The sequence below is a fragment of the Phyllopteryx taeniolatus genome, chromosome 11 (assembly GCF_024500385.1).
Source record: "Phyllopteryx taeniolatus isolate TA_2022b chromosome 11, UOR_Ptae_1.2, whole genome shotgun sequence".
NCBI lineage: Eukaryota > Metazoa > Chordata > Actinopteri > Syngnathiformes > Syngnathidae > Phyllopteryx > Phyllopteryx taeniolatus.
The window spans coordinates 2,881,633-2,890,087 of NC_084512.1; positions in this window are offsets into that span (position 1 = coordinate 2,881,633).

Sequence of the window (8,455 nt, forward strand, 5' to 3'; positions counted from 1 at the left end):
TAATGCACCACACCCCACCACACACGATCACGGTACAGGGATAATGGTTGCCAGTAGGAGACCTGGTAACCATAGTAATAGGGTGGGTGCTGGGTATTCACAGGAAAATGCCCACTCTTCTTCAATGCACCGGCTCAGCAACTCTGTACACCAGTTGACTAACATGCATGTGATATGGTGTTCATTCACTAATAAGTTCGATAGACATGCTATAGGCTTTAATTGCTTGTGCTTGGACCACTAATAACAACACAGGTTATACTAACATATCAACTCACAGGTTCTTACAGCTGTTTAGGTACTAAAAAGAATCCCACCACACCACTCATCAGTCGCACTGCCTTACTCATTTCCCATATCTTGTCCTGTCCTGTCCCTTTCTGTCCTCTCTCATCTTGTTATCTTGGTTAAAAGAAATCAGAGGGAGTATTTAAAACTCCCCTGTTGCACAGCAAAACTGTTCCAGCACAAAAGGCATACAGATCCAGCATTCTGCAATGCCATGCAGTTGAACAGGACAGGAAAGAAAAAAAAAAGGCATGTTGACAGGGGAACGCCTAGCGTATGTCAGCTGGACCTTAAACTAATTAGCAGCTTCCCGTCGAATCTGGATACCAGTCTTCAAAGACTCATTTCCTTCTATTGAAATGACAGAGCAACCAAAAGGTTGGACTCTCTCAACCGTTGGGAACATTGCTGGAATGCAGATGGTACCTGCTGGTCTTTGAGATTTACTGCAATGTGTGGATTCTCATTCGAGGTTTCTTTAACTGAAGATAAATGTCTGTTTTGATATTTCATAAACTGAAGAAATACTCCAAATGTATGCCTTGATGTTTGTGTCATTGTTTCAGCTTTACGGGTCCAGCTGCGAGAACTGTTCGTCTTGATTTGAAGGCAAACAGTACAAAACGTTGGATTGAACGATCAGCAATTGATCTGCCAAGAGTAAACTGTAAACAATCATTCTATTTGCTTGATCTATTAGTAAGTGTACAAATATATATTTATATATTTTCTATATGTATATTATATAATTTTTACACTATTGTTATGGCTAAATTGTAGACCGGAATTCAAGTTCATGGGCGTGGTCTTCTCCATTTTCTCTGTCCCTTTAACATGCCCATAACCTTTGACTCCCGCCTCTTCTCTCCCTCGTGTCCTGCTTCTCTGCTGTTCTTGCTGGCTAACATCTCTCCAGCTGTGGGGTGGCTTCGACCAACCCACTCCCCCTTTTTTTTCCTTTGTCCTTTTTGTGCCACCCCGTGCGCTAGCGCCCGCAGGACCAAGCCGGCGGCGCTTTCGATCGAAGAAGCCGGCCATGGGGCTCTGATTGCTTTTCCTAGCTTGATCTGTTTACGCAGGCTCTGGGAAACAAAGCCTTGCATCCGTACCCGTTACGCCCACAGTTGAGAGCAAGAGCAGAGTTCAATCAGCTGGAAAGTTACGAGCACACCCCGACGGGACAACTTATTTTCCTTTTTCCGCCTGTTTTTGCCTTGTGCTTCCTTCTTCTACAACCAAACCTGCCTCTGTGCCTCCCAAGACAACTGAGACAGACCACCCCAAAGACCCACGGATGTACGGTCGTGAGTAGGACACCGCAATCGTTGCCAGAATGTGCAAAATTAGTGCCTTATAATTTGGGGGAAAATACTATCTTCACACAAGTTCCAACTTCGTACTCGCTCAACAGGGTGCAACCTATTCACGCTAATTTTTAGTCCAGCAAAAGACGATGTCCTATTTTCCCTTTTCGTTTACCCTTAGTGTTATTTTCTTTTTGTAGTTAGACCCCTCTGTGTATTTCCCTATAGATCCCTCGTAGATTCTTGAATGAATTTTGCTTGACAATCTTCTCAAGGTTGCATTTATATCTGTGGCTGTTGCATCATTTCCTAGCACATTTTTTTCCTTCCACTCAATTTTTTGTTAATATGCTTGTATACAGCATTCTCTGAACAACCATCTTCTTTAGCAATGACCTTTTGTGGCTCATCCTCCTTTGGAAGGGTGGCAATGACCATCTTAAGGACATCTGTCAAGTCAGCACTCTTCCCCATGATTGTGTAGCTTAATGACCCTGGATGAGAGACTGTTTAAAGGCTCAGGAAACCTTTGGAGGCGTTGAGGAGTTATTTAGCTGATTAAGTTGTGACACCATGTGTTTCCAATGTTGAGCTTTTTCACAATATTCTAATTTTCTGAGACACTGAATTATGGGTAGAGTACCCACGCTTTTTGGAGTCCTTGGAGGGGGTGCTGGAGAGCGCACCCACTGGGGACTCCATCGTTCAGCTGGGGGAATTCAATTCTCACGTGGGCAATGACAGTGAGACCTGGAAGGGCGTGATAGGGAAGAACGGCCCCCCCGAACACAACCCAAGCGGTGTTCTGTTATTGGAATTCTGTGCTCATCATGGATTGTCCATAACGAACACCATGTTCAAGCATAGGTCGCAGTTCGATGATCGATTTTGTGGTCATGTCATCAGACTTGCGGCCGCATGTCTTGGACACTCGGGTGAAGAGAGGGGCGGAGCTGTCAACTGATCACCACCTGGTGGTGAGTGGGCTCCGATGGTGGGGGAAGATGCCGGTCCGGCGTGGCAGGCCCAAACGTATTGTGAGGGTCTGCTGGGAACGTCTGGCAGAATCCCTGTCAGAAGGAGTTTCAACTCCCACCTCCGACAGAATTTTGCTCATGTTCCTGGGAGGCGGGGGACATCGAGTCCTACTGGACCATGTTCCGCGGCTCTATTGCTGAGGCGGCCAAACGGAGCTGTGGCCGTAAGGTGGTCGGTGCCTGTCGTGGCGGAAATCCCCGAACCCGTTGGTGGACACCAACGTTGAGGGATGCCGTCAAGCTGAAGACGGAGTCGTATCAGGCCTTTTTGGCCTGTGGGACTCCTGAGGCAGCCGATGGGTACCAAGCGGGGTATCTTGGGGTCTTGTTTGCGAGTGAGGGAAGAATGGAACGGGAGATCGACAGGCGGATCGTTGCACCGTCTGCAGTGATGCGTACTTTGTATCGGTCCGTTGTGGTAAAGAAGGAGCTAAGCCAAACAGTGAAGCTCTCAATTTACCGGTCGATCTATGTTCCTACCCTCACCTATGGTCACGAGCTGTGGGTCGTGACCGAAAGAACAAGATACAAGCGGCCAAAATTAGTTTCCTCCGCAAGGTGTCCGGGGTCTCCCTTCGAGATAGGGTGAGAAGCTCAGTCATCCGGGAGGATCTCAGAGTAGAGCCGCTGCTCCTCCAGATCGAGAGGAGCCAGATGAGGTGGCTGGGGGATCTGATTCAGATGCCTACCGGACGCCTCCCTGGTGAGGTGTTCCGGGCACTTCCCACCGGGAGGAGACCCCGGGGGCGACCCAGGACACGCTGGAAAAACTACGTCTTTCGCCTGGCCTGGGAACGCCTCGGGATCCCCCCAGAAGAGCTGGATGAAGTGGCTGGGGAGAGGGAAGTCTGGGCATCCCCGGTAAAGCTACTGCCCCCACGACCCGACCTCGGCTAAGTGGTAGAAAATGGATGGATGGATGGACTGCACATTTGCCAAATATTTGTGTTTCTGTGTTTCAGTGTTCTGCTTTTTTCACTCATGAGATGGCTGCTTGTATGAATCTTGTATAATAGAAATAAGGCTAATGGTAAATTTAACATAACAATTTAAGAAATTTAAGGAATTTAAGTTCAGGACCTTATAAAAGTCCATCCAGTTCAGCTGGTCTCATACAATTCTATCCGAGTCATCAAAGTTTGTTTGTAGGGCGTGAAAGTAGAAAACATTCCATAGCATTTTTATGTTATTGGGTCTTGAATAGGTACAGGCATAATACTCAATGAATCAATCATAAAGAATACTCTCGAGTTACCCTAATGTATTATAAATTGTTTTCTGTTTAATCTTATTTACACATTTTTGCATCTTGTGTATAGTCCTTGTATCCTCACCCAATCTTAGATTTTACCTAACATTCCAACTGCAATCATAATATAAATTGGACAAATTGGGCATGTTCAGTACAGTATACAGAGATTCGCTGTAAGACTAGATGCGGAGTGTTGATTGTGCGGATGTGAGACTTGGAGTCTTTACTCATGCCATGTGTTCAAAAGGGAATGCTGTTAAACAACATTCTTATCATTGTTTTACAGACTTTTTCTGAAATCTGTCTCTTTCAAGATTTCAGGATTAAACTCAAACACACCATTTTCTGAGAGAGAAAAATCTGATATAAACACGTTGTGATTTAAAATCACTGTGTTGATTGTCATTCGTACTTGTGGCCCAAAATGTAGCCAATTCCATCGAGAATCATCCGGTCAAACCATAAAAGTGACTCGAGCCACTATACGAAAATCTTTTTTTATAAAATTCCTAGAGTTCTTTGTTATGATCTGATATATATGATATGAGGATTTTTTTTTGTAAATAGAAAAAAAACAGGCTAACAAAACTTTGTAATGTACAGGTGCATACTCAGATTAGATAATATGTTCCACTCTCAATGTGTTACTGTGATACTTATATTCTGAGGCATTTGTTGAGTAAAATAAAAAATATGGGTCATTTCCAAGTATGTTGATCAATAACGGTAAAGATATGGCTCACTGAATTTCCTTTTGAAAATCAATTAATTTTGATGATATCAGTGTTTGAATTATTGGTATCAATCAAAAGGTCATCATTGAAAAAATGAAGTTTCATGATTTGCAACATGTTTTCGGAAGATGCTAATTGCAATTTGGATATACAGCATAGGATTTTTCTCCTATTGCTTAAAATGCCTTTCCCATGAAAACGAACAAGTGCATTTTAGTGTCTTTGAGTTCCTTTTTTGGTTCTTTAACAAACAGTCCTTCTTTGTCAGTCAAGCTGTCTTTACCATGAATGCCAATGGAGAGAGCCTTATTTTGTGCTTGCAATACATCAGAGACCTGTGAGATAAAGTGTCTTTGGGTTTAATGAGTAGTTAGTATCATTTATGCACGTATCTGCAGATTTAGAAGGGGAACACATGCAAATTGTGCAACTCCACCATTTTCATGAAGCTGTTCATGCCTTACCGTTATGCAAGAAGTGTGTTTGAGTGGGGCACCACCATTTACTCTGTCAATACGGATTGTCTTTATTATAAAAGCCGAAAATTTTAAACCATCAATAACGTTTGGAAAATAGGACTTTAAGCATGGCTATTCCAACGTGGGAGACATTTACCCATATAAAATCAAGGCGGCATTAAAAAAAATCTAAATTAAAATGTGTTCCAAGAGGCATTCTGAGTTAGAATCTTTAGCATAATTCATCAAATGATATGAAAATGAACCATACACAACAAATAGCACATCCACCTCACACTTCTGAGGAAGTATTAAAATTACAATTCAAAACAAAATAAACTATAAATCTTGATATTGGTTAAATCCATTGCACTACATGTAACAAAATGCACAATGTTGCCCTCCATTCACATTTTTTGTTTTCTTTCATCTGAAATTAAATTCTAGCTCACAAAACTATATGATATAGACCGTATAGACAAAAGATACATTGTTTTCATTCAACGGCATTAAAAAACATGTAATTAAATTTTTTTTAAAGTACAAATTAAATAATCAAACCAACTTAAAAAAATAATAAAACATTTTAAAAAGCAAAATATAGTACTTTCCATGACTGACGAGACGAATCATCTCAAATATGATGGCCAAATGATGAAACTCGTGTTTCAAGGTGAAAGACATCTGTGAGGCCCATGGTCCTTGTGCAACAGTAAGTCAGGCAGGTTGGAAAGAGACAGAAGCATGGCTGGTATTTGGATTAGCTCAAGAATTTTAGCCCATAGCAACACTTTAAAATGACTACTATAATAAAATTCACTGAGTACACATCCGTCTTCTTCAGCAACACATGATGTAACTATTAGACAAGAAAGGTAAAGCTCATATAGGCACTCACATTCACACCTACGGCCAATTTAGAGTCTTCAATCAACCTACCACGCATGTTTTTGGGATGTGGGAGAAAACCCACCCAGGCACGGGGAGAACATGCAAATGCCACATAGGCGGGGCCGGGACTTGAACCCCGATCCTCAGAACTGTGAGGCAGATGTGCTAACCAGTCGGTATTTTTATATATATATATATATATAAATATATATATATATATACACACACACACACACACACACACATACATACATACATCTGGGGTCCAGATAAAAGGATGAATATGAGACAAAAGTTAAGAATTCCAGCTTTTATTTTATGGTATTTACATCTTGATGTCGAGAGCAGAAATACACAGGCCATACCACAATATGCTAACCACTAATCAGCAAAAAGAAGCGGAAAGCCAGATTGAATTTTGCCTGCGACCCATTGACTTCAGCAGTGCTGCAGTCTTCATTTGAAATGCTTTTCCAAGCCTTGACAGCAGCCTCGTTCAGTTCTTGTGTGTTTCTGTAGGTTTCTCTCTTCAGTCTCCTCTTCAGGAGATAAAACTCATGCTCTATCGCACAGATTTCAAACTCATGGCCCGGGGACCAAATCTGGCCTGCCACATCATTTTATGTGGCCCGCGAAAGCAAATGATGTGCGTCGACTTCATGTTTCTTGCAAAAATATCAAAATTGTAAATTGTCTTCTCTTGTAATATTGTTTCGATATTGTGAGCATTTGTTTTTGTTACCTATCACCCTTTTAAAATAAATGTAATAGATTATTTCAAAAGTAGTTATCCATCAATTTGTTGTGTACATATAAATATATGAGGCAATAAGTCATTTACATGGGTTCACAGTCATAATGGCCCTCAGAAGGAAGTCATGACTACAATGTGGTCCATGACAAAAATGAGTTTCACACCCCTGCTCTATCGGGTTAAGGTCCGGTGATTGACTTGGCTGTCTAAGACCATCCACCTTTTCCCCTTAAAGTCTTTTGTTGTGTTGGCAGTGTGTTTTGGGTCATTTACCTGTTGCACGATGACGCTTCTTCGGATTAGTTTGGATGCATTTTTCTGTACATTGCCAGACAAAATGGTTTTGTAGACTTCAGAATTCATTCTGCTGCTAGCATCATGAGTTACATCAATAAAGAAGTGAGCCCATTTCAGAAGCAGCCATGCAAGCCATGACATTACCTCCACCATGCTTCACAGATGAGCTTGTTTTGCGTGTTTTGGATCATAAGCAGATCCTTTCTTTCTCCATACTTTGGCCTTTTCATCACTTTGGTCGAGGTTACTTTTGTCACCTCTGATAATGACAACAATCCTGCTTTACCTTCATAAAAGTCAGCAGATGGCTGACTTTTGAATTGACCAATGGCCAACTAGAAGCATTACTTTGATTATTAACAGCAATATCAAACAACACTAAAAGTTAGGCTATTTAACATTAAAATCAGTACAGCAAGACATTTTATTTTAAACCAATATATATTTTGATGGCGGCACGGTGGACGACTCGTTAGAGCATCAGCCTCACAGTTCTGAGGACTGGGGTTCAATCCCCGGCCCCGCCTGTGTGGAGTTTGCATGTTCTCCCCGTGCCTGCGTGGGTTTTCTCCGGGCACTCAGGTTTCCTCCCACATCCCAAAAACATGCAAGAATTGGAGACTCTAGATTGCCTGTAGGTTTGAATGTTAGTGCGAATGGTTGTTTGTTTGTATGTGCCCTGCGATAGGCTGGCAACCAGTTCAGGGTGTACACCGCCTCCTGCCCGATGATAGCTGGGATAGGCTCCAGCACGCCCGCGACCCTAGTGAGGAGAAGCGGCTCAGAAAATGGATGGATGGATATATTTTGATAACAAAAAAAGAAGGGGTACTTAATACAGTACATTCTAGGTACATTACACTGTCCCTCTGTCTGGTTTTTATAGTCCAATTTCTCTTCCATCAGCAATATTATACATTCCACAGAAAATGCCAAGATTTCTATTCATTTCAAAACTGCACCAGTGAAATATTTTAACTACCTAATCCTGGTTATCTCACACATTTGATAAGTTATTGCTCGGCAAAGTTCAAAGGGCCAATGGGAAAAATAAAATAAAATATGGCAGCCACACTGATTAGGCTGCTTGAATCCCAAAAGGACAGAGACGTCAGGAACGGTGCCAGACAGAAACAGATAGTGCCAATTACTCCAAAAATAGAAAAATTAGACAAGTTTATTTTTATACTGTACAGTAATTCTGCATGGGAGAGTCATTTCAGAAAGAAATGTGCCATCTGATGGGACAATGCCCCTAATGTACACTACTTCTTCCTTTTTATGCAACCAAAAGGACCCAAAACACCTTGACTCACACAAGCCTTTAAGCACAATAAAATAAACGGATTATCGTATGCCCTTACTTGCTAGTTCCATTACCACAAACTTGAATCTCAGCAGCAAAACAGTGTTACAAGCTTAATTGGTATGTAATTAGTA